Source organism: Garra rufa, chromosome 12 (genome assembly GCF_049309525.1).
Source record: "Garra rufa chromosome 12, GarRuf1.0, whole genome shotgun sequence".
NCBI classification, from domain to species: domain Eukaryota; kingdom Metazoa; phylum Chordata; class Actinopteri; order Cypriniformes; family Cyprinidae; genus Garra; species Garra rufa.
The window spans coordinates 1,306,475-1,333,352 of record NC_133372.1 but is presented as its reverse complement, the minus strand read 5'-3'; the positions used below and the strand labels follow the sequence as shown (position 1 = coordinate 1,333,352).

Sequence of the window (26,878 nt, the reverse complement as noted above, 5' to 3'; positions counted from 1 at the left end):
GTGTGTACAGCTGCACTGAAAAAAATGATTCATTGAATTTACTCAATTTTTTTAAGGTAAGTGGTTGCAATCAATTGATTTGATCTAAATTTAAACAAACACATTTATTTGGATTTAAACAATTTTATTTAGTTAACTTAGTATTAAAAAAATGAGTAATTTCAGCCCAATTTAAATATGCTACTTCCTCTTAATTTATTTAATTGTTTCTGAAGAAAAAATATTCATTGAATTTACTCAAATTTTTTAAGGTAAGTGGTTGCAATCAATTTATTTTAGCTACATTTAAATAATCACATTTTGTTGACTAAATTTCAAAATTGTTTTAATCACTTACCTTAAAAAAATCCTTTTCTTAAGGAGAGGTTCTTAAATGGCTTTGCAAATACACACAACAAGTTTAATGTTTTGAATTTATTTTTAATGTCATCAAATGTAAATTCAGTAACAGTTTCTTTGTATATACAACAAGTGTTTGGAAGACAAGTGCTTACTTAACGTTGCACATTCACAAAATAAAAATGAACAAAAATTCACAGGTGAAAGAGGCCACATTGTTGAGTGCGGACTTGGAATTGCAAAATTAATAAAAATATGTGGAAACAGGCAACAGTATATAGTGATTAAACAGTATATTGTATTTTTTCAATAGTGAATAAAACAATAGTGCTAAAACTGTTCATATGTCATGCAACAAACTGCAATTTGTAATGGATTTTACAGGTATGCCCATGGTGATGTGTTGTGGGTCTTTCAAGGAGTCATCTCTTTGACTGTCCTATATTTAAATAAAAAGAAACTGTTATTAGTAGGGTTGGGTATCAACTGATATTTACCAGCCAATATGCACAAAAACAAATCAGTATGTCATCATAAACAGCTGTTTTTTTTTAAGTTAAAGTGAAAGGAAGCAGATGAGAAAGAAAACTGACAAATCTATTTGTATATCTCCCACATGTTGTTCCTAATCTGCAAATGGAACACAAATTCAGATATTTTTAATGAGATCTGTGAGCTTTCTAACCCTGAATAGACAGCAACGCAACTCAACTGAAATGTTCTTAGGCCAAGAAACACATTAAAGATATTGGTAAAATAGTCCATGTGACATCAGTGGTTCAACAGTAATTTCATGAAGCTACGAGAATACTTGTGCGCAAAGAAAACAAAAATACAGACTCCTCCGCGCCACCGTCTGCCATTCATGAGAGTACCATGACACAAGTGTTTGGTGTTGCTGACATGAACATGCATGGGCTGAACCATGTTTATAAGCAAAGAAAAACACACGCATATGTCATTGTAGTCTTGACAATGGAGGCAGGAAGAAGAATTGTTGAATAAAGTTATTTTTGTTTTCTTTGCACATTAAAATTATTCTTTAGCTCTGTAAAGATACGGTTGAACCACTGATGTCACATAAATGGTTACACTTATGTCCTTAGTACGTTTTTGGGCCAGTTATATTGTTGCCTATGCAAGTCCAGAAACCTCTCAGATTTCATTAAAAAAATTTTTTTAATTTTTTTTGGTTCTGAAGATAAACTAAGGTCTTCTGGGTTTGGAAAGACATGAGGGTGAGTAATTAACGACAGAATTTTCATTTTTTGGGCAACTATAACCCTTTTAGTATTTGAAATTTAAGTAGAATTTAAATTCAAGCAGAGACATTTTTGTCTGGACACTGTATTTGACATCACTGTGTTAAATAATAATACATATGGGAAAGGAAAAGACACTTGATAAATGAATACATACCTCCTGTAAAATGCCGAAATATTTGACCATTTTCCTCCCAGTAAGACCTCCTTTCTGGAAAACAGCAGTGATCTGTGGAACATAACATATTACATTATATGATATATTTCATTAAAGTCAACTGTTTATTGTAAAATGCTTTAATACTTACTGTGCATATTGCTGGAATAATACAACTTCACGAAAGTGGCGAACCTGGAAACTTCCTTTGGCATCAAGGAAATGGTATGTGTCCTAGTCACAGGAACATGCAGAGAGTCCCTCAAATGAAAGTAAAAACACAATAATTATTATTGCTAGTTTAAAACAGTTTACATGCTGCACCATTAAAGCTAGCAAAAAGGGGCATGTTCACATGATTACAATTGTGAACACTAAAAACATTCAGAAATCCAATGTTATATTGTGAGATTTACTGATAGGAACTAACTGGAAATTCCCCTCATAACTTCATGCCTTGTCCATATTTTTGATTTCCCGGAACTTTCTATTACAAGGCATAGTTATTTGGATACGCAGTTAAGGATACGATCTGCCCATCATTGCTTTAAATGCAATAGTTGCCACAGAAGTTAATAATTTTTTTTCGGTATCACGCAAGCACTACCTTACCTTCAGCCAAAACAAACTGCTCTTGAACAAACAAGTTAAGGACATTAGATGACCCGTCCAAAAGGATTTAACGATATATGTCATGTTTAACCACATTAGAAGCCGGCAGATTCCCGAAGGACTGGCTGTGGTAACGTTGTAACTTAGGCGGGAACACCAATAACGTTACCGGCCTGAGCATCTCCGAAAGCGCTTAAGCATTTAAATAGACGCTATCCTTTCAAATAAACGGCGTATTTTAGGCTTATACAACTACATTTTCATACAAAAATATCTTAAAAGTACATTCTGTCACATAAAAAAGTATTATTTATGTTATTTGTGTAAGTTATATGTGACCGTCCGTTGGTCGCTGTGGAATTTCTCCCAAAGACTCATTTTGCAGATATTATTTATACAGCGAACAAACTATTTACTGTAATAAACAGTGCTACACTACATTATTACTCACATAAATATTACTCACCGTGTAAATCGACCGAATGATGAAAACTCCGGGTCCGGAATGAAAAGTTCCCACCGTGAACCTGACTGAGTCGTGACTGGAAACTCCTTTTGGCGCCAGGGAGAATGTGCATTTGTGCGCATGCGCAGAAAGTTTACTTAATATTTTCTAACTGAATTTAATTAATTCACATGGCTTGGATTTAAAACACATGTAATTCGCTTAAAACCAATTAATACTTATTAATTAAAATCAAAAACTAAATTTTTATTATTTAAACTAGCGAAATTGAATCATGCTTAATTTAATTGGGGCCATAATCATTTTTTTCAGTGTGGAAGTAGTTGCAATCGGTGTTGTTTTTGACAACCATCTTAGATTTAGTCTTAGTCTTAGTCTTTTGGACTAAAATGCTTATTAGTTTTAGTCAAATTTTAGTCACTTCTATATGTGATAGTTTTAGTTCAATTTTACAATTTTAGTCGACGAAAAGTCAAAAAGGTTTTAGTCTAGTTTTAGTCGATGAAAAGTCAAAAAGGTTTTAGTCTAGTTTTAGTCAAAAAAGGGGAAAAAGTAGTCTTTTAACAAATTAATGTAGGTCAGTAAGTATTTTTCTGTTGGGTAGTGTCACTTGTAAGTTCTGAAAATAGCAGATCTATAGTTCAACACAATGTGAGCTTCCGGATCGACTATTTTCACCAATAATTACAATAATGAAGGACTGTTTTAAAACATAAAAGACAAACAAGGATGGAATGCTAAAACGGCTTGCCATACTAGTATGCCAAAGAGTATTTAATGCTAAAACGGCTTGCCATAGCGGCAGATATGTTTTAGGTTTTAATTGGCATGCACAATAAGCAGAAATGTCATGCATTTTAAACGTCTGACGGACCACCCACTAACATTTTCGTCTATTCTCGTCTCGTCAACGAAAACTCACACACGTCTCGTCATGTTTTAGTCATCAACGAGCCCATTTTTATCTCGTCATCATCTCGTTATCGTCATGAAAAAAAGTGGCGTCAACGAAATGATTTCGTCATCGTCATCGTTGACGAAAACAACACTGGTTGCAATTTACTGGAATATATAAGATTTTACAATATAACTAGATCTCCTGCAGTGTTTGTGCAGCAGAAGTAGAATTGTGTTCAGGTTTGAGCTGAGTTCAGGTTCAACATACTGTATAATGCAACACAGACTTACAGAACTACAGTCTAAATGTGAGTATAGATGTATAAATAGATGCAAGAAAGAAAAGACCAATCACAATTCAGTATGCAAATAGGAAAAAAAATACCACCAATCAGTATGAAAAATTCACAATGACATCATCACTGATGGTTACATTTTGATCACTGAACATTCTATTAAAGGAATAGTTCACTCTTAGAACAAAAATTCACAGATAATGTACTCACCCCCTTGTCGTCCAAGATGTTTATGGCTTTCTTTCTTCAGTTGTAAAGAAATTATGCTTTTTAAGGAAAACATTTCAGGATTTCTCTCCATATAGTGGACTGTGAGTTTGAACTGCAAAAACCTAGTTTAAATGCAGCTTCAAAGGGCTCTAAATGATCCCAGCCGAGGAAGAAGGATCTTATCTATTTTCTAAACAATTATTTTAGAAAATTCTTTTCTAAAACAATTACAATTTATGTACTTTTTAACCTCAAATGCTCACCTTGTCTAGCTCTGTGTAAAATCTGTGTATTCCAGTTTAAGACTGTCAGTTTAAGTTAGGGTATGTTGAAAAACTCCCCTCTCATTTTCTCCTCCAACTTTAAAATCATTCTACATCTCTGTTTTACCTTTTTTTTTTTTGTAAAGTGCATTTGACCTTCTTTGCATGTTCACTTTGTAAACACTGGGTCGGTACTTCTGCAGCGATGTAGGATGATTTTGAAGTTGCAGGAGAAAATGAGATGGGAGTTTTTTGACATACCCTAACTGACTTGAACTGGAATAAACAGAAAGCTAGACAAAACGAGCATTTGAGGTTAAAAAGTCTTTTTAAAATGGTCTTTTTTAGAAAATAACCAGTTGTTTTGCTAGATAAGATCTTCTTCCTCGGCTGGGATCAATTAGAGTCCTTTGAAGCTGCGATTAAACGGCATTTTAGAAGTTCAAACTCACGGGCACCATAAAGTCCACTATATGGAGAGAAATCCTCAAAAAACATAATTTCTTTATGACTGAAAAAAGAAAGACATGAACATCTTGGATGACAATTTTTGTTCTAGAAGTGAACTATTTCTTTAAGTTATTGTGACAAAGTTTAAAATTTCAAAGTTTTATCTTTTTTTAAGTATATAAAGCTAACAAAAACAACAAAAAGACGCACATGAAAGATTGAAGTTCTCTTTAGATGTTTTAAAAAAATAGAAACAGCAAATGTTAAGCAGACAACGGTGTTGTTACCACCACTTTAATATGCTACTGTGTAGCATCACACAAAGCGGTTTGAAGCAGTGCAAAACACAAATCATCATAGGGTAAATATCAAAGGTTTTATATTTTAAAATAAAAGTAAACTTCTGAAGCTGCAACAAAATGCAGTTTTTGGTTTTTGGTTCTTGTACTGTAAGGAAATAGTTAGAAAACTTGTCAGATTTGCTGAGCTGTGGATCTGTTCAGGTTTGTGTGTGTTTAATAGAGTGTCGTAGTGGTGGACGTGCTCCTCTAATTGCCAGGTTTGTCTCACAAACATCTAAAAACCTGCTGGAAGTTCAAATCAAAGTAGTGACAGCAGTGTGTGTGTGTGTGTGAGAGAGAGACAGGATGATTATAAGTCAGTGTAACCTAACAAACTCCAGAAATAACCAGCACACTGACTCTGCGAACACCTTGTGTGTGATTTGTTGATGTAATTACCTCAAGCAGTTTGTCCGTTAATGTGTCCCTCAGCACATCACACTACAACACACACACATCTGTGCCGACGACTGCAGACCTGAGCAAGAACACAACATCCATCCAAGAGAGATGCATTTACTTGATCAAAAATACAGTAAAACACAGTAAAATAGTGAAATATTATTACAGGTTAAAACTGCTGTGTTAAACTGTAATTGATTGCTGTGATCAAAGCTGAATTTTCAGCATCATTACTCCAATCTTCATTGTCAAATGATGCTTCAGAAATCATTCTAATATGATGATTTGCTGCTCAAGAAACATTTCTGATTATTAATCAGCAATGGTAAGGAATAAGATATTTCACATAAAAGATGTTTACATATAGTCCACAAGAGAAAATAATAGAAAATGACCCCGTTCAAAAGTTTACATCCCCTCGATGCCTAATACTTATCTGAATGATCTAGGGCTGTCCCCGAATAGTCGAAGATTCGATGCATCGATATGCAGAGCCTGATTCGACCACCGATCTCACAGTCGAATCTTCGCGGGTGAAACGAGCATCATACCATTTTGCCAATATGGGGGTGCTCAATGTCTAATTGCACACAGAACTACTGGTTTTGTACGGTTATATTAAGTTATATACAGCCTTTGATTATGATAATGCAGTAAAAACAAAAGTGAAAAGAAAGAAGCGTTCAGTAAATATTTTTAACGTGTTTGTGAATAATTCCAACCACCCCTGTGACAAATTTAATTTTCACTTTCTCTGATGCATGACGAGATGAGGACCATCTTGACGCGTTTTTGCAGTTGGAGGCGCCTCTTTTGAATGGTTTTCTGTTGGCAGTGAGCGTTCTGTGCCCTGTTTATGCGCCCCCGGCTGCTGCGCCTCGCGTTTTGCAGGAGCGCTCTGAGCGCCTGAAGTTGAAAAAAAAAAATCAACTCTGAGCGGAAAAACACCCAACGTCATTCGCGTTCTTTTCCATTGTCCAATCGAATGAATGGAGATGCGGGTCTTCTGTTGTGATGGCGAAAGTTTACCGTTGCTTAAAAAGTCCGGAGACTGCAAGAAATGGAGGAGAAACCTTTGGTGTCTATCGTGGGTAACCCGGAGCTGTATTATTTAGGGTTTCTGCTAATATGACAGTTTACTTAACAGCAAAAAACTAAGTTAGAGCGCTCACGCTATAATCCTTTGAATTGACTGACAGGACAGCTGTTTTGGTCGTTGCTTAGCAACATAAAAAAACCGCAGCACACTGCTCTTTCATTAAAAGTCACCAAAAAAGGCAGTGCTGTGCGCCTTGCGTTTTTAGAACTAAAAGACGCGTTCTGTGTTTTTATTTAAACCTAAATAAGTTTGTCTGTCAGTTGGCAGGCAGTTTTGGTCGCTTATAAAATAAAATAAAAATAGTTTTACCCTCCTGCTGACTATAGTGTCGTGCCCCTCCCAACCCATTCACACACGCACATAAGATGATTCGACTATCGGTCGACTATAGAAAGATTCGAAAATTCTGATTCGACTATGAAAATTCATAGTCGGGGACAGCCCTAGAATGATCCAAAGCTTTTTGTTAAGTGATAGTTGTTCATGAGTCCCTTGTTTGTCCTGAGCAGTTAAACTGCCTGCTGTTCTTCAGAAAAATCCTTCAGGTCCCATAAATTCTTGGTTTTTCCAGCATGTTTGTGCATTTTAACCCTTTCCAACAATGACTGTATGATTTTGAGATCCATCTTTTCACACTGAGGACAACTGAGGGACTCATATGCAACTATTACAGAAGGTTCAAACACTCACTGATGCTCCAGAAGGAAAAACCATGCATTAAAAGAAAACTTTTTAAATTTGAAGATCAGGGTAAAATTTGATTTATTTTGTCTTCTGGATATCTTCTGTAGCCTCTGAATTGCAGAACTAACTGAAAAAATATGATATGTAGGCAAAACAAGAAAAATGTACACATCTCAATTCTGTTTAAAAGTTTTCACCCCCTGACTCTTAATGCATGTTTTTTCTTTCTGGAGCATCAGTGAGTGTTTGAACCTTCTGTAATAGTTGCATGAGTCTCTCAGTTGTCCTCAGTGTGAAAAGATGGATCTCAAAATCACACAGTCATTGTTGGAATGGGTTCAAATACACAAAAATGCAAAAAAAAAAAAAAAAAATATGGCAGCTGAAGGATTTTTCTGAAGAACAGCAGACAGTTTAACTGTTCAGGACAAACAAGGGACTCATACACAACTATCACTAAACAATAAAACAGCTGTGGATCATTCAAATAACAACACAGTATTAAGAATCAAGTGAATGCAAACTTTTCAACGGGGTCATTTTTACAAATTAAACTATTTTCTTCTTTCGTGGACTATATGTAAACATCTTTCATGTAAATATATTTAGGTCAGTGCATGCATTTTGTATGATCCCTCTTATTTCAATAAAATAATTAACATTTTGCAGGTTCTGAATAAGGGATGTAAACTTTAGACCTCAACTGTAAATGTCTTTACTGCCACTTCTGATCAATTCAGTGCATCCTTAATGAATACAAGCATGGATTTCTTAAATAAAATACTGACAGTGAAAGATCTAAATGAAGAAATAAACATTATAGAGAAGTGTGAACAACAACTTATACAATGACTTGAAGAAAAATGAATTACACTGCAGTCAAGAAATGTGATAAAACACTCACTGAGTGCTGATGTTGTGTGAGCGTATTGGCAGCTTCCCGGGAAATAAAGACTCACAGCGAGTACAATCCAGCATGTGTCTGTGTGTGTCTGTGGAGGAATGCAAGTGTTGCTCTCCTCATTGGAATCTCAGAGGCAGATATCCAGCTGATATCTTTTTTCCTGGTGGGAATACGCAACATTCGGCAGGGATTTACGGTGTGATTCAGCTGTTCCCTTCAGCATTTCTTACAACACACACACACACGGTTTACTTATTCATGAACAAACATGGTGAAATTGTGCTTAGTGGCTTTTTCTTATCTGGACGGCATCAGTGATTAATGAGTGTCACGTTTAACAAGGTAAAAATCAACGGCAGGATTACTCATTATGAAGATTCAAGGCCTGCTGCTGGTCCAGGAATGAAACTGTCTGTTTTAATGAACTGAAACGGTGAAGACGTCACGCTGACCTGTAGATTTCCTGGCAGGTAACGATAAAGAGATTCTTAAGTGCTCGGCGAGAGCGACAATCACTCGTCTCTGAAGTCCGACATGAATCAGTCGCTCTCTACTTCAGTACGTCCCACCTTTAATGATATAATTACATTACAATCATACAGCAGCCAAAGAGAGAGAGAGAGCTGGGGATCTATTCTGGGACTCGCGCTCATGTACAGACAGTCTGACGCCAGATGGCTCATTCTAATAAATATTCAACCTTAACACGGTTCCCATGTAACTTCTCTCCCCTTCATTTTTCTTTCTCCTCCCTCTCACTTTCTCCCTCTCTCTCTCTTTCTCTCTCACTTCCTCTGTGTTCTCTGAGCGGCTGCCAGCATCCACCCGTGACGGAGGGTTTGTGGAGTGATTACAGTACAGTACGGAGAGGGATGGAGGTCTGTGTACTGTAACGCGGGGGGTTGAAGCCGTGGGAAGAACAGACTGAGGAAACGGGAAAGAGGAAGAAAATGAATCTTACTTCACCACGGAATCGAAAGAAAACAGTTGCATCAAGAACACAACTCCTATTTTGGAGTGTAGTAGTTCACTTCTGTCATTATTTACTCATTTCAAACCTTATATTTTGCATGCAAGGAGAATTTATGAAGAATGCTCTTGCAACATTTGCCATATTCAGACTATTGGTGCAGTTCTGAAGCACATTTGATTGAGATTATAGAGCTTCATGACTTAAATGTCATTTAGTGCCAGCATCTTAAATCAAGAAGGATTTTCTAGACAAGTAAAAAATATTGTATTGTTTTCAGAAAAAACAAGTCAAAATTAAGTGAGTTTTTGCTGAGAACAAGCAAAATAATCTGCCAATGGGGTAAGCAAAAAAAAATCTTATTTCAAACAGAAGACAAAATTATTTTGCTTACCCTAATGGCACAATAGTTTGCTTTTTTTTGACATTTTTTTTTCTGAAAACAAGACAATAATTTTTACTTGTCTAGAAAATCCTTCTTGATTTAAGAATTTTTAGATATTTTGGCTGAAAACAAGACAAAAAATCTAAGTAAGAAACAATTTTTTTTTTTCTTTGCAGTGAGGGAATTCCACTATTCACATAGAAATGGTGTCGTTGTTTCATCTTTTTCAGTATGTTACCAGAAAATTCCAATGATGTCCAAAATAAGGCTGTTCAGCATAGAAAATAATAGAATATCTTTATAGATACAGTGTATTAGTTTTAAAAAGGCATACTGGAATTATGCATTGTTTTATTATTAATTGCACCAAATGACAAAAATGTAGCAATTTTTCTCCACATGTCCTCATGGGAAAAACTACTTTAATGCAGAAAACATTTAAATTTCATGGTTGTGTTACTTGAACTAATTTTGATTTGATTATTTATTTATTTATTTATTCATTGTTTGCATTATGGTATTGGGAACTTGGTAACACTTTACAATAAGGCCTCATTTGCTAGCCTTGAAGAATTAACTTTGATTAACCATGAGCAATATATTTTCAAAGCATTCATTAATCTTTGTTGATGTTAGTTATTAAAAACACAACTGTTCATTGTTTGTTAATGTTTACAGTGCACTGATTAATCCTAACAGATACAACTTTTAGTAAAAGATAAAGTAACTATGAGATTAATAAATGCTTTAGAAGTATTTTTCATTGTTAGTTCATATTAAGCATGTAGATAACTACTGAATGAATAAATAAATAAATAAATAAAACTAATTTGTAAAGTTTTTCCAATAATTTTTATGGTAAACGTCTACAAAATGTCATGGCAAGTGTCCTAAAAGTAGGTTTTATTTTCTTTTTTGCAAATTATGGTTCTGTTTTTTTTTTATCCATAAAAAAGGCACAATGTATTGTATTAATATGAAGAATATTAGAAGTTTTTTTTTTTTTGTTTTTACAGATGTTAGTTTGTTGTTTTACCTTTTAGTTTTTGTGCTTCATTGCATTGTTTTTATTGAAGCGTTTTCATCACTAAATAAAAAAAAAAAGGTTATTGTGACAATTCTGGGAAATAAACTTGCCATTGCATGATATAAACTCACATCTGTGACTTATAAAGTCATTCCGAGATATAAACCCGCAATTCTGACTTTATTTTTTGCAATTGTGAGTTTATATCTCCCAATTCTGAGAAAAAAGTCAGAATTGTGAGAATTGTGAGATAAAAAGTTGCAATTACTTTTTTTTTTTTAATTCAATGGTGGAAACAGGCTTTCATAGTAAAATTTAATTTTGGAATTAAGTAAAATCTACTTAACTAATTTAAGTAAAATTAGCAAAGGAAATAAGTAAATTTAACGTGCAGTTAGAGTTTGATACGTAATTTCTACTTAATTATTTTAAGTTTACTCTGCAGTCCTCAAGTACATTTCACTCAGCCACGGTTTGTAAATTTTACTCAAATTTAGTAGCACTGAAAAAATGCCATTAAAGCATGTTTCACTTACAAACATGTAAGGTTATGTGTTGACTCAGTGTAGTTACTAACCAAATGAACACAGAGACCTCAATGCTTGGCACATGATATACAATGATCCTAACAATCATTAAATAGCTTTTGAGTATGAATGGGTCATTGTGAAAAGAAAATGACCTCAAGATGTTACAAAACAGCAAGTTACTTAACCTAACAACAAAAGCAACCATACAACAGTGTAAATACATCTCAAAAACAGCAAAAAAGTAACCTTATTAATTATTCATGCTCAAGTGCATGATGGGAACAGTGGGATCATGACTTTGATATTTACTTAAACAGTCTTTAAAAAATAACAAACAATTGCAAGTAAAATATACTAATAAGTTAAAATTTTAAATTCGACAAGCTTAAATTGAGGACTAATATTGAACTTACTCCCTTTTTTTTAATTCTTGCCTGAACTCAGTTATTTAATGTAGAAATTACATTTGTTTTTCTGTATAATTTACTTCACCACAAAATCATTTTTATCAGTGTTTTAATGCAAGTGTCTATTTAAAAAATTACCACTACATTTTTTTTTCTTTTTTTTTTTCTAATTGATTTATTTTTCTTTTTTTTACATTTCAATTATATATATATATATATATAAATTTTTAATTTTAAATTTTTATACAATTTTTTTTTTTTTTTTTTTTGGAACACAGTTCTTTTGTTTTTGGAGTAAAATATAAGGCTGTGATGGTCAGGCAGTGTTTGGTGGTCTCGTGTCCCTCTTCCTCTGACCTGAAAGAGTTCATCATCCTCTGAGCTGATTTGAGTCTGAGCTCTGGCCCGTCTCTCGCTCTGACAGCGTGTTTAGCCGCGGCTACATCGGCGTAATCAGCGCGGCCGTGTGTGCTCACGCTCGCGCCCTGTGATTAATTTGATGACCAATCTCATATCACAGCTCGGAACCTGGAGACAGCACCATGACAACGATCCTCCAGCCGGCCAATCACAGCCCTGCCTCAGTGGCAGGAAATGGATCTCTGGGAGATTTCCAGGGTGCTGGTGGAGTCGAGTGGGTGGACGAGTCCCATCACCTCAATTTACAACAGGACACACACTGTGTGTGAGTGTGAGTGTGCTTCATGGCACTATAGTAGGTGAAAACATGACTGGAGTTCAGTCATATCTAGTCATTCAACACACGCTACTGTACATGTCCTGTGACATGGAGGAAATACACTCTATACAGAGATCAAGCATTGTTTTTTATTATTATTTCAGATCGTTTTTTACTATGGTCAAAAACTGTCAATTTAATGCACTGCTGTTATTACCGACAGTCACTGTGCAAAAAAGCCTGTAAATTCTATTGGAAATATGAATTATTCCTAATGTAACAGTGTGATTTAAACACCAGGGTTGTGCTAAATTCAAATTTAAACCGGCTTCCTTTCAGTTCATTGGGCTGAAATTGAATTGGCCAAAAACACAACGGAAGATGACTTTACTGAATTTCAGTTCAAAGAAATGAAACAAAAGTATAGCATTTTGGGGAATTAAATGTTCTTCCTCTGATTCACAAGGGCTTCTTGATTAATCTGATGAAATATATGAAATACTAATTTATTAATGTCAATTTTGAATGGTACCAGTGCTATTTTGTATGACAGACTATTATGGTTTTTATTACTACTTTGATTTACTCTTTAATTTCTATTTTCATTTTAACTTTTTATTAAGTTAGTTTTCTTGTCATTTTTATTTATCATTTTTTAAAATATAGTGTTACAATTTTTTTGTTCATTTCTGTTTTCACTAAAAAGAAATTTGTGTAAAAACAATTTTTACTCAGAAATTAGTCAGAAACAGCAAGTAACAAATTAAATTACACATGAAATTTAGAAGTAGAAACACTTGAAATATTAAAACATACTCCAGTAATTGGTTTAGTTGGTTATTTTAGTTTTAGTTATTTTAAAAGAATGAAAATGAGAAATGTTACCTTGGCAACTAGCTGAAATAAAATGAAGTTTATTTTATTTTGAGTAACACTTCTTTATATTTTTAATTTTGGGGCCATTTACACTATACTCTTTTCAACCAACAACTGCATAAAACAAACTTTTTAACGTTTTTAAAGTGCAAGTTTTTGAAAATGAAACAATTGTTGTTATACAAAAATGCAAATTTTACATTACAAGCACATATGTGACCTGGACCACAAAACCAGTCATAAGGGTCAGTTTTTGGAAATTGAAAGCTGAACAAATAAGCTTTCCTTCGATGTATGTTTTTTTTTTGGTCGAGAAAGACTGGTTTTGTGTTCCTGGGTCACATATATTACATGTTTAGTTTATAGAAATGCATATGTGTGCAGACGTGTAGTATTTCTTTACAAAGTGACTGCCAACTACTGGCCTGGCTTGATTAATACAACGTTTATAGTTGTTTTTTTGCATTGTGCGAACGGCGTCATTTTGTCATGTAAATGTAGCCTTAGTCAACTGTAATAACCCTGTATATGGCATACTGCCCAGTTAAACACTGAATCCAGCAGAAACTCAGTGACAGATTTGAAACATTTATGACAAACGTCACCGTTTTCACCTCACGTCTCTTTCACAGAGAGTTCAGCATTTCCCCACTTTTTGGCACTTTCACCGCTGGCTCAGCGCCACTAACGTCTGTTCATGTGTGCCTGCGATGCATACGGTTACAGAGCATCACACGGACAGTTCACTGGAGCAACCTTAAAGGGACCATTCACACAAAAACGATCATTTTGTCATTTACTGAATTTACAGATATTTTGAAGAATGTTGAGGTCCAAGCAACATTGAACTCCTCTGGCCTAACAAAAAACACTCCTCATTCTTTAAAATATCTTCTTTTGTGTTTCCACAGAAGAATGTCACCATATATTTGAATGACAAGGGTGAGTAAAAATGCCAGAATTATCATTTTTGGGTGAACTGTCCCTTTAAGGGAGTTTTAATCAGTTCCAGCACTATACATAAATTCAACTCTCATTCACATCTTCATATCAGAATATCACAAAATTATTCAGCAAACACGCCAAGATGACAGTTTTCTGCAGTGTGTTTTTGCACGTTTGGCGTTTGGGATGAGTATGTTAGGGTTTATGGAGTGAGAGTTGACGTGTGTTTGGAGAGATGCATGATGGGACGCTCATGAGTTTAATACAAGTCTGGATGGGCGTCATTAGCCTCAGCACAGCATAATGTCACATAATCATTTTTAAACTGTGTCTGACTTTTTTTGCTGTTTGCCTGCTCTTATACTCTTAAAAATGAAGGTGCTTCACAATGCCATAGAAAGAACCTTTTTGTCTGAATGGTTTCATAAAGAACCTTTAACATCTGAAGAACCTTTCTGTTTCACAAAAGGTTCTTTTTGGCAAATACAATTCTTCAGATTGTAAAAAGGTAAGCAGGAAATGGATCTTTAAAGAAGCTTTGACTGAATGGTTCTTTGTGGAACTTAAAAATGGTTCTTCCATGGCATCGCTTGAAGAACCTTTTGAAGATGAGCATTTGTGGTTAAAAAGTATATCAATATTCATTTATTTAAGAAATTGATCAATCGTTTTGCTAGATAAGACCCTGATTTCTTGGCTGGGATCATTTAGAGCCCTTTGAAGCCCCATTTAAACTGTATTTTGGAAGTTCAAGCACCATAGAAGTCCACTATATGGAGAAAATAATCAAATTATTTTACAACTGAAAGACATGAACATCTTGGATGACAAGAGTGTAATTTAAAGTCAATTATCTGTAAATTTCTGATCTGGATATGAACTAATCCTGTAAATAATTTCTGGATCTCTAAGCAGCAAAAAAATGATGCTGAAGAAATTCATACTCAGCCTTTTGCACGTTTTTGCGCTCTTTTAATTGGTAAGCTAAACTGTGATGCTGTGCCAATGCAAATATACAGTCACTGCATTGCCCAGAGGTTTTTCCTTCATCGTTTAGAGACCGCGTTCTCATTCATGCAGTTTTTAGGATGTTATAGAGACGCAGCATTCAGTCTTTGTGATTGTTGAGGTGTTTGTCAGTGAAACAGCGGCTCTGACAGCAGCGTCTCACGCAGGACATCAGGAGCACAAGCATCAGTCATTACAGGAGCTTAATCCACACGGCAGGAGCTCACAGAGAGCCCGACGCCCCGCTGACGCTCCCCACCGACCCCATACACCACTGCTGCTCTCCATCCGCTCCTGCTCAATCACAATAAACTCAACATACTTAGCAGTATGTAAGCTATTCGACTGTGTTAAAATACTACAGTTCATAGTGATGGTGACTCAGGGTTAGGGCTGCTCGATTATTACGATTATCTTGGTCAATATTTTAATCACAATTATTTTACACAATTATGAGAGGGTCTGGAACTTTATTATATATGATTGATTCATTTAAAGATAGCAATACAATAAAAAAAGATACAAATGAAACAGGGTGGGGGGATTTAATGTAATTAATTGAAAGTAAAATAAAACAGCATAGTCTTCACTGTAAGAATTAAACATGCTTTGTTTCTTATAAAAACTACACGTCCCTTCGTCAAGAGCAGTGAGTGATTTTGTCTTTTTCTTTTGTTTGATGAACATTAAACACAGACATTGCAGAATGAATATTACTTGTGGCCGCTTTAAGAGCTGCACGGATCCAATATACCGTTACACATGTGTTTTCATTCTCAACCGTTTACGTTAATTTCAGACATAACCGATGAAGGTTTACGCAAATAATCACCAAACGCCGCGTTTTGACATATATTTGCATGTTTTTGAGCGTTTAGGTACGCATCTTAAGCTGAACGTTCACTTTCCGTCTCTGAGCGCATACAGACACAGAACAGCGCAAATTCGTGTTCGTCCTTTTAAAAACACAACATCAAATAAACATTAATAAATCAAGCACGTCCCATTTTATGCAAGTCACAATACATGATTTCACTGATTTGCATGTGAAACTGGGCTTTTATAGAGGAGCAAAAGTGCACAGAGTGTTTTATGTCAATTATTGTGTTAATCATTTGAAGCCGAAATCGAAATCGAATTTCGATTAATTGCACAGCCCTACTCAGAGTTATTGTTAACTAAAACTTAATCTAAAACTATTAAAATACAACTTTTGTTACTTAAAAGTAACAAAATAAAAACAACAAAATAAGTTAGATTTTAACAAAAAAAAAAAAGGGAAAAACTGAAAATATAAAAATTCAAAATATGAATAAAAATCAATGTTGCTAAAACTCCGAAACTCCATTACAGTGTTATATTATTTTCCCATGGACAATAAATATCAGCATACAAACAACATGAGGATGAGTAAATAATAACATACACTCTTAAAAATAAAGGTGCTTCACGATGCCATAGAAGAACCTTTTTTGTCTAAATGGTTTTATAAAGAACCTTTAACATCTGAAGAACCTTACTGTTTCACAAAAGGTTCTTTGAGATGAAAAAAGGTTCTTCAGATTGTAAAAAGTAAGAAAGAGACGAGAACAAACTCCTTTCCTCTTTACAGAACCTTTGACTGAATGGTTCTTTGTGGAACCAAAAATGGTTCTTCTATGGCATCGCTGTGACGAACCATTTAAAGCACCTTCATTTATAAGAGTGTAATATTGATTTCTGGGTGAACTATCCCATTAAGTGTGAAACAGATTGTTTGTCAGTGGTTTTTACAGATGTGAATCGAGTGTTTTGTGTTCTGTAGTATTAAACATACTGAGCCTTTGATAAAAAGCATTTTGTGTGTAAGTTTATGCTAGTAACTCCTTCTTTAATTGTAGTCCAGATGACGCACACGTGCATTTGGTTTCTTTCATGTGATCCTCTTCATGTAAAGCTTTTCAAATGAAGATGTTTCCCTTGATCTGCTTGATCCAGAGAAGCTCAAACCATCTCTAATATGAGCGACTATGTGATCAAATATACATCAGATGAATCATTCTGAGCGCGAGAGAAGATCTCCATTAAGCCGCGTGTGTTGAGCGCGGTACAGCAGATGTTGGAGCAGGTGTGCGCAGGCATGCGGATGTCAGACAGGTAAATGAACAGATGGGTCTGTAAGGTAAAGCACATCGGATGGGACTTTAGCATTGTTTATAAAGCAGGATGCTTTTTATTTATTTTTTTATTTTTTTATATTTGTACTGAAAGGTTTGCAAGTTTTATCAAAGGCGCAAACTTAAATTAATTTTGTCCATATCTAATCAGTATTGTTAACTAAAACTATTAAAAGTCAGTATCAATAATTGAAATAAAGCTTAGATAACATATAAATACTGGATGAAAAGACTTTAAAAATACTTTCAAAAATTTGACTTCATAAATTGAAAATTTAATTTCTTAAAATGTAGGACATTTAAAGACACGAAAAACATTATTATATGTGATTTAATTAAAAAAAAGAAATGTAATCAAATTTATTTAAAAATAGAAATGTTGCCTTGACAGCTTAATGAAATAAATAAGTTGAAGTACTAAAATGACAAACTAAAATAAAATATTGAAATATAGCTATATAGAAATTATAATTATTGCAATATAAAACTAGTATAAACAAAATATAGCTATATAGAAATATTTAAAAACTGATCAAAATGACAAGCTAATAACAAAAAAACTAAATATTTATTTTCAGTAATTGAAATAAAGCTGAAATAAAATATAAATGCTGGATGAAAAACTAAAACAACTTAAAATTCAACTTAAATTAGAAATTGAATGCAGATGAGATACAATTTAGAAATGTTATCAATTAGAAAGTTGGAAATGTAGTATTGGCAGCTAAATAAATAAGTTAAAGTACTAAAATGACAAATTACTAAAATGAAATATAAAAATGTAGCTAGAAATATTTAAAAATGAATAAAAATAACAAAAGCATCATAAAACTAAATATTAAACTAAAATGAAAATATAAAAACGGAAATCTTTATAATGGTTTATAAAGAATACTAAAAAAGCACTGTAAGTAATAGATATTTTTCATGCACATACATGTTTTGCATACGTTCGCAATCCCCTTGTTTAAGGGGAAGGTCAAAGAAAGCCTGGATGGATGTGCTTCATAAAGCAGGAAACTGCAGCAGACCGGTTAGTAGCGTTATCCGGTTACGGCTGAAAAACAAAGATCACACACATTTCCAGAGGAGAAGAATCACTCGAGTAATTGTTCTTGTCATTTGTGCTGTAATTTTACTCCTGAATGCCTTGTTTTAGACAGGAATTAATAAAAATCGCATTCGCTTCAGGTGCTTTGCGTCTAACCTCACTCTCTTTCACTCTCTCGATCGTCCCCGGCTACCTCTCTCTCTCTCTCTCTCTCTCTCTTATTATCAGTTCATAATTGTCTCTCGCTCAGGCAAATTGCGTGTGCGAGTGTGGGCCGTCCACAGGCGTGCTGTAGGGCACTCAGAGGTTTAAATGGCAGAAATTCATCCCTGAGCTCCGAGGCACGAGCCTCAACACTGCGTCCAGTACAAAGCTCGTCAGTACCTCTGATCCCGGCTAATTTAATTAGTCTGAGAGTCAGTCCACAGCATTTCCTCTGATGCAGAAGATCCAGACCAATAGCACTAGGAGGCAAACGGGGCCGGAGCCATTCTGTGGCCCACTTTAAACCAGAACACATAACTTCTTATACCCTCATTATCTCTTGTTAGTAGAATAATTGAACAAAATAGTTTACAGTTATAGGGGAACTGAAACTTCATTAGGGTCAAAAACACTGGCAAATGCATTCAAAAAACTGTTTTTACATGAACTGACTCTTACAAATGACTTAAGTTTGGTTTAACAGTAATTTATCAGGTTTTTTAGTATCATTAATAAGATTTTCATTGACAATTTCATAATTTACTCATCCTCTGTTGTTTCAGACCTTTGGTTTTTTTTTGTGCAAAGTTGTTTTTTTCTCATAAATAGAGAAAAAATACAAAAATTGTAAATTGTCATAAAATATCATGAGCAAAGCAAATCAAAATGACTTCTCCTAAGAAAAAGTCATTAGGAGATTGTATTAAAAGTCATTTTTTTGGTAATTGTAAAAATAAATAAATAAATAAATAAATTAAAAAAAGAGTTTGTGCAACGGTAATTAAGTCATGGTTTATTTAGTCTTATTAATGAGATTTTCAGAAATGAAATTGTCATCATTTACTGACCCTCTCGTTCCAAACAGTTTAATTTAATTTAATTTAATTTAATTTAATTTAATTTAATTTAATTTAATTTAATTTAATTTAATTTAATTTAATTTAATTTAATTTAATTTAACATAACTGTATTTTTTTTTTTTATTTAATGTGCAACAAAAACAAAATAGTTCTTTTTTTATTTATTTATTTACTTTTTATTTGTATAGCGCTTTTCACAATACAAATCGTTGCAAAGCAGCTGTACAAAAAATGTAGGCTACTACAATATATTTAGTAGCTTATAGTATATTTTAGTAGTGGTGATTACTGTATGTTAAGTCGATGTACATATGGTATAAATATAAAAAAAAGAAAGTAATGGTGTAATCAAAAACAGATGATGAACACTAATAGTAATGATTATGTGTTGCAATCAAACTTGTAGAAACATTGTGTAGTGCTGTATGTTGTTTCAAGGCTGGCATCATCGGCGGTCCTCTGAGGGGTTGGCATCATCTTCTTTTTCTCATGAATTGGAAAAAAAAAATACACAAAAGTATCATAAAGTATCATAAAATGCCATCAACAGTAATCTATGATTATCCTAATGTTATTTGCTGAAACTATTCCTCTCCACCAGTGTTGTTAACTAAAAATGATTGAATTATTGAATAAGACATTTCCAGTAATTGAAAAAAAGTAAAAGCTACAAAGAAGTATTTAGAAAAGTAAAAGAAAATACATAAATAACAAAATTAAAATAAATAAATAAAATAAAACTTAAACTAAAATAAAATGAGAAAGAATAGATTTTGACACGACCACCAATGATGTTTTGCATTATTGACATCAAACCTGAATATGAAGCATCAGTCATCAGAACCACTTTTAAACATACAAATATGACTTAAGAGCTTTGATGGAAGGAAAGATTTTCATCTCAAATTTAATCAGTTAATTTAATCTGGACAAAGATATTTTGAGATTGTGTACCAGTTACCTTGTAGCAGCTGCTAAATGTAATTTATTATTCTCACAACGGTGGACAGGCTTCATTCAGAGCAGATCCTGGTGGTTTCCACTGGTTTCTGAGGGTTTAGTCGTGGTGAACATCTCTGGATCTTCCGGTCATCAGCGACGTCATGCATTACTGAGATGAAACGCCTCTCATTAGCATGATGAACTTTGTAGCGGAAACATGAAAAGTTCAGCTCTTCATAGGCATAATTACGTGGTAAGCTGTGAGATTATTGAATGTGAAGAGAGTAATGGTGTTCATTTGTAAATGTGTGTTCTCCCTGATGATCTTTCATCTCCGCACACTCTCTCCTGATTACGTCCAAATGAAGAGCCTCCACTACAGCCATTAGCGCCGCTTTTGTCCCTGCGGTGGGACACTGGAGAAAGAGAGGGACAAATCAAATCAATCTAAGACGTACCTTCTGGATTCAGTGCAGACTCGGTTGCTTCTGGATTTTAGCTGCACTGAGAGGATTATAATGGTGTAAAAATGAGTGTCAGAATGAAGTAAAATCCATCACTAAGAACAGCACTTCATCTAAAAATGTTTTTAGGACTTGCAAATATATGGTTATCATTTAGTACCATGATTTAACACCACTGGAAAACATAATATTTTTTATTGTGCATTATTTCCGAACAAGCTGATTTTCCCCCCCTAAAATAATAACAATAAATAATAATAATAAAATAAAAATAATACACAATTATAAATTAAGTAAAAAAAAATAAAATAATATGTGACAATGGATCAGGTATATTTGTAGCAATAGCAAAAAATACATTGTATGGGTCAAAATTATACATTTTTATTTTTATATTTATATGCCAAAAATCATTAGGATATTAAGTAAATATGTATGTAAATATGTTCCATGAAGATATTTAGTAAATTTCCTGCTATAAATATATCAATAACTTAATGTTTGATTAGTAATATGCATTGCTAAGAACTTAATTTGGACAACTTTAAAGCTATTTTCTCAATATGTTTTATCTTTTTGCACCCTCAGATTCCAGATTTTCAAATATTTGTATCTGTATTTGTAACAAACCATACATCAATGGAATTGATATTAACTGACAATATTTATTCAGCTTTCAGATGATATATACATCTCAATTTCAAAACACTGGCCCCTAATGACTGGTTTTGTGGTCCAGGGTCACACATAAAAAAAAAAAATTATATATATATATATATATTTAAAAAATATATACAGTTTACAATCAGAAAAAAACGTATAAAACTGTAACTGTCGCTACAGTGACCACTTATCTCACAATTTTGACTTGCCATTCCTACATAAAATCTCAGAATTGTAAGATATAAACAGAATTGTGAAATATAAAATTGCAATTCCGAGAAAATGAATGAATTGTTAGATAAAATATTGCAACTGCTTTTCTAATTTTTTATTTTGTGGCAGCAACAGGGATCCTTATGGGATAGTACCATTTTAACAGATACTAATATGTACACTTTAGGCACTAATATGTACCTTAACATACCAATGTGTACGATTGAGGGGTAAATAAGGTGCAAATATTACCTTTTACCTTTGTGCTTTATGGAACAGCCCCAGGGACAGCTTTGTACCTTTTTTCTAGGGATGCAGCAAAATGAAAATTCTTGGCCGAAGTTGAACAAAATTAAACACTGGGCTGAAGGCCGATTACCGATCATGGTTTTTCGTGTTTTTCCCCCATGTATTTTGCCTTTTTCTCACCATTGCATAAATTTAATTGCCAATATTAAATAATAAGGTTTTGTCTTGCTTTTCAAAGAAAACAATCAATTACAAAACAACAATTTAAAAATATGTATTTAACACTGAACATTTTTAACATTCTAGGAGACATTTTAGCCTACCAACAAAGCACAATTCAACTTAAAAGTTACTAAATAAATGCAGCCTTGCTGAGCAAAGGAGAATGTTATAATAAATGTATTAATAGAGCTGCTGTAATGATTGTTATCATTTTTTTATTTTTTATTTTACAGAACAACAGTAAAATTACAAATTTATGAATGTTGACTTTTATTTTGGTGGAAAACCACAAGAAGACCTCAGTACTACTTTTTGTTGACAGCAGCAGATTTATGAATGATTGTCATCACACAGATTTTGTTTCTGCTTTGGGCTTTGAACCCTGGCTAAAGAGCTGCTGCAGCGCTGTCAGAATAAATACAATTGGTGTCTGGTGTATTAGACAACATAACATTCTGTAGTTTATTTACTAATGGATGAATTCAGTCATCATAACCTTTCTCTTCTCATGGAAGACATGCGATGTGCTTCTGAACAGTCTCTCGCTGTCTCTGTCGGTGCTTGGAATGATTTTTGCGTCTTTCTCTGACAGTGCTTCCACAGTGTCCACGTTTACTGCATTAGTGTGCGCCTCCATTTGATTGCATCACGTCATTGTTTGCTATCATTTATTCTGCCTTTTCGCTTATTCGGCCAAACATTAAAAGAGTTCTTTTTGCTAATTTCGGCTGAATAATTTTGGTTGCCAAACACTCGGTGCATCCCTACTTTTTTCTAAGAGTGTATGAGCACGAGTCTATTGACAAATTAAAAACTGCTAGAACAGTATTACTATCGTATTTGACAGCATGTCATAATTGGAATTCATTGGTGAATACTGCACTTAGTCATCAAATATTGGCATTCTTGCATGTTAACTTTGTGTCTTTACCTTACAAAAAATATCTAATCTGATACATCCATCTGCTGACCTTTTAACCCCTGTGAAACATCAGCGCAGCTCACAAAGCGGTTTTGCGTCCTGCCAGGAGCAGGTGAGGCGAATCACGGCAGCTCTCTGCACTCGGCCGACATCAGGAAAGCTTGTGCATTTTTTAATCCCCGCTAAAAATACCAGACTTTACGAAGAAGAGGGTCAGAGCCTTGTCATATCAGGTTATGTCTGCCCGGGATACTTGTACAAGTGTATCATGATCCATTTTGTGAGAGCATAGCTCATGAATTATAGATGATGGCAACTCGAGCGGCCCGCGCAGGTTGCGAGAAGTGCGGCGCTTGTTTTCTCCTCGTTCGCTCGGTGTTTTCTCTTCCCCGAGGCGAGATTCCTTTCCTCACCGTGTCTCCTTTTTGTCAGAGGTTGTAGGTGCATTTTCAGCGGCGAGGTAAAAGCAGACGAGAGGAGACCAACACGCTGAATAATTTAACGCGGCGTGTTTGAACAGGTACAAAAATAATCCTGTCTCCGTGTCTCTCTCCCGTGCCCTCTGCTTTGAGAAAGCGCTGCCTGAGAGAAGCTCTCCTCGCAGATCACAGCCAGATATGAAATATTAAAGGTTAGTGGTGGGATGAGAGCGAGCGCTCCTGCGAGAGCAGGTAACTGCGTGCCATCAGATGCCTTTGGTTTATTCATGCCGATCTCTCTCGGTAAACAGCGCGGCGGATACGGCCGCTTCTCTTCTCGGAGAGCCACCTACGTTCAGACACCTGAGGGAGGTTCACGGTTGTTGCCTGACCTCCATCAGCAGGTAGACGGTGGCGCGTTCTCCCTTTCCGGGCTAAGTGAAACGGCGACCTCGTCTTCCTGTGGCGGAGGCGATCCGAGCGTGCGGTCAGTGGGGGTCGAGCACCTCCGGCGGAAAGGCCTCAGGTTTGAGGTTAATTAACACTGAGAGTGAGTCTGAACGGAGCCTGGCCGAGAACGACGCTGCTAACGATGGTGATCTGATAGCAATTAATGCTGTGACCAGGGTCTGCGCCCCCAACCTGCCTGCAGGCCCCTGGTTGTGTATCGCAGCTTAAATTATTCTGATTCAATAGAGTTTGCTGATATGGCTCACTAATGACTGGAGCTCGTGTAATCTCTGCCCTGATAATCTCTCTGCCCTACACTCTTACAAATAACGGTTCTTCACAATGCCATAGAAGAACCTTTTTTGTTTAAATGGTTTCATGAAGAACCTTTAACATCTGAAGAACCTTTTAGTTTCACGAAAGATTCTTTGTGGCAAAAAAAGGTTCTTCAGATTATAAAAAGGTAAGAAAGAGATGGTTCTTTCATGAACCTTTGACTGAATGTTATTTGTGGAACCAAAAATGGTATCTTTATTTTTAACAGTGTATGGAAACTTATTTCTGCCACCGAATAAAAATATTAAAAAAGTAATTGCAACTTTTTGTCTCTTCAAACAGTTTTTCTCACAATTTAAAATTTACATGTTACATTTTTCTCCATTTCTTTATATCTCATAATTTGTTTTTTGTTTCTGGTGCAGAATAAAAATAAAAAGTAAGTGCAATATTTTATCTCATAATTCTGACGGATTTTTTAGACAAGTAAAAATGATTTTATTGTTTTCAGAAAAAAACAAGTCAAACTTAATTTTGAGTTTTTGCTTAGAACAAGCAATGGAGTACGCAACAAAAAAATCTTATTTCAAACAGAAAACAAGATTATTTTTCTTACCCCATTGGCAAAGTACTTTGCTTGTTTCAAGCAAAAACACAATTCATTTTGATTCGTTTTTTTCTGAAAACAAGACAATAATTTTTATTAGTCTAGAAAATCCTTCTTGATTTAAGAATTTTTAGATATTTTGGCTGGAAACAAGACAAAAAATCTAAGTAAGAAAATATTTTTTTTGCAAGTTATAAGCTTGTAATTTTGAGTTTAAATCTCATAAATCTGGCTTTTTTCCTTGGAATTCTGACTTTACATCTTACAAATAAAAAAATACATTGTGATTTCTTATCTCACATTTCTATAATATCTTACAACACCCGGGAGACAGGATGTACATGGTGAAGGATTAGTAAATGATGACAGCAAAATTGTATTTGAGTACTTTTATAATGTATACATGCATACCACTTAAAGAATATCATGGTTCTTTATACATTTTTATTATTGACAAATGCACACATGCATGGAAACACACAGGTTATGTAAGCGTGTCCTGTGTAACTGCTCGTTCGGTTGTGGTTTGTTCTTTCACAGGTGTGTTTATTGCGAGCGGTCAGAGTTACTCAAGCTCTTCCTGTTAAACTCTCTGCTAGAGTCAGAGCTTCAGTCTCTCCATCATGAGCTGCTTATCTGCTTCTCTTCACGTCTCCAGCTGCGCTCATCTGTCACTCTCCTCCACGGCCAATAAATAACACCAATATTATGTAGCCTGTGTGTGTATGTGAGCGGGACAGATTGTACATATTCAAGGTAAAAGGCTCCTGATGCCTTTATTTCCTAAAACACATTGAAAAGCGTAGTAAATTTGCAAATAAGTGCTGCAGTGACAGTGTGTTTTTGTAGGCCAACCTTGACATCCACATCACCCTTTTTCTATCAACAAAAACTGGCTTTTGTCATTCACTTTAGGATTATTGCAGAAAATGAACTCTGTGATCAACAAGGGTTTATGATTTTTACACATTTTGTTCATGATGACCCATTGACTTTGGGGTGATGGAACTGGAACTGGAGCAGTTTAAACTTCTCTAGAGTTTAAGAAGAGATCTCAAAAATGTCTCAAACTGTCCTCTGGCTTTCAAGACACCAAAGTTTGTAAGCAAAGGTCAGAAATCTCAAAACTTTTCAATCAAGTGCTCCCAACTGTATGCCAACTATTTGTGTTTTGTCCTCCAGTAGAATTTCAAGGTAAACATTTTCAATGAAACACAGTCCAGAACACACCCCTTTTCTCTCAACAAAAACCCAACTGGCTTTTGGAATTGGCTTTAGAATTATTGCAGAAAATAAGCTCTGTGATCAACAACAATGTAGGATTTTTACACACTTTGTTCATGATGACCCATTGAATTCGGGTTAATGGAACTGGAACTGCTAAAATGCTTGTTTCTTGGTTTTGGCTTATAAAAATCCCCATAGCACTCTATGAGATCTCAGTTGTTTCTCAGAGACAGCAACACGATTAAATCAGAAGAAAACTAGCACATTTTTATCTTTATCAGTAGTTTCTCCTCAGCAAAAGACTCCTCTAAAGACTTTAAAACTGGGCCTAACATTTTGCCTGGTTCAATCCAGGCTTATCCAGGTAGATTTTTAAAAGTGTGCACAGCAAATAAACCACATGAAATCGTTTTTTTTTTCTTCCAAATCTGATTAAACCACATCAGATTTTTACAGAGTCTGGATGCATCTAAACATCTTCAATGAAGCACAGCCAAGAACACGCCCTTTTCTCTCAACAAAAACCTAACTGGCTTTTGGCACTGGCTTTAGAATTAATTTAGAAAATAAGCTTTGTAATCAACAAAAGTTTACGATTTGTACACCTTTTTTATTATTTTATTAAAATATAATTATTTTGCTTCTTATAAGCAAAAACTCACTTAATTAAAAAAAAAAATAATAATTTCTTGATTTAAGAATTTTTTGATATTTTGCCTGGAAACAAGACAAAAAATCGAAGTA

General features: G+C 34.5%; 1 long non-coding RNA gene across 2 annotated transcripts; it reads right to left on the bottom strand.

Annotated features, from left to right (window-relative positions):
* Positions 1 to 424: 424 nt before the first annotated feature.
* LOC141347679 (uncharacterized) lies at positions 425 to 3,142 on the bottom strand. 2 transcript variants are annotated; one of them, XR_012357401.1, is made up of 4 exons: positions 2,837 to 3,142; positions 1,910 to 2,019; positions 1,759 to 1,830; positions 425 to 778 (listed from the first exon to the last, which is right to left on the bottom strand). It is a non-coding gene; the product is annotated as an uncharacterized lncRNA (long non-coding RNA). The 2 variants fall into 2 exon arrangements; XR_012357400.1 differs by lacking the exon at positions 2,837 to 3,142 and having other exon boundaries at positions 1,910 to 2,207.
* Between the last annotated feature and the right edge of the window lie 23,736 nt (positions 3,143 to 26,878).